This window comes from Myotis davidii, unplaced genomic scaffold, assembly GCF_000327345.1.
Source record: "Myotis davidii unplaced genomic scaffold, ASM32734v1 scaffold176, whole genome shotgun sequence".
Classification (NCBI taxonomy): domain Eukaryota; kingdom Metazoa; phylum Chordata; class Mammalia; order Chiroptera; family Vespertilionidae; genus Myotis; species Myotis davidii.
In genome coordinates, this window is record NW_006287911.1 from 996,045 (window position 1) to 996,536 (window position 492).

The window sequence follows — 492 nt, forward strand, 5'->3', positions numbered from 1 at the left end:
ATCGGAGGGGTCTGGGGGTCCCCTGCCCAGGCTTGACACCTCTGGCAGAGGCGTCAGGCCTGGGCAAGGGGCCGATCCTGCGATTGGAGGGTGATGGGGGTCAACACCTGAGGGCTCCCAGTATGTGAGAGGGGGCAGGCTGGGCTGAGGGACACTAGGGACACCCCCCCACACACAAAGTGCACGAATTTCGTGCACCGGGCCCCTAATATATATATATAAAAGGCTAATATGCTAAGTGTCCGACTGGTTGCTATGATGCACACTAACCACCAGGGCGCAGATGCTCACGCAAGAGCTGCTGAGCTGTAGTGACTTGGCAGCAACAGTTCTTGGGTGACGTACCCTGAAACCAGAGAGGAGGAGCTGTGTGATTCCACCTTCAGCTGTGGGTTATGTTGTTACTGAGGCACTGTCGCCCCGAATCTGGTTTACTGCACACTTGCGTTTGCGTTCCACACTCTTACAACAGCAACTTTGCAGAGTGCCCTT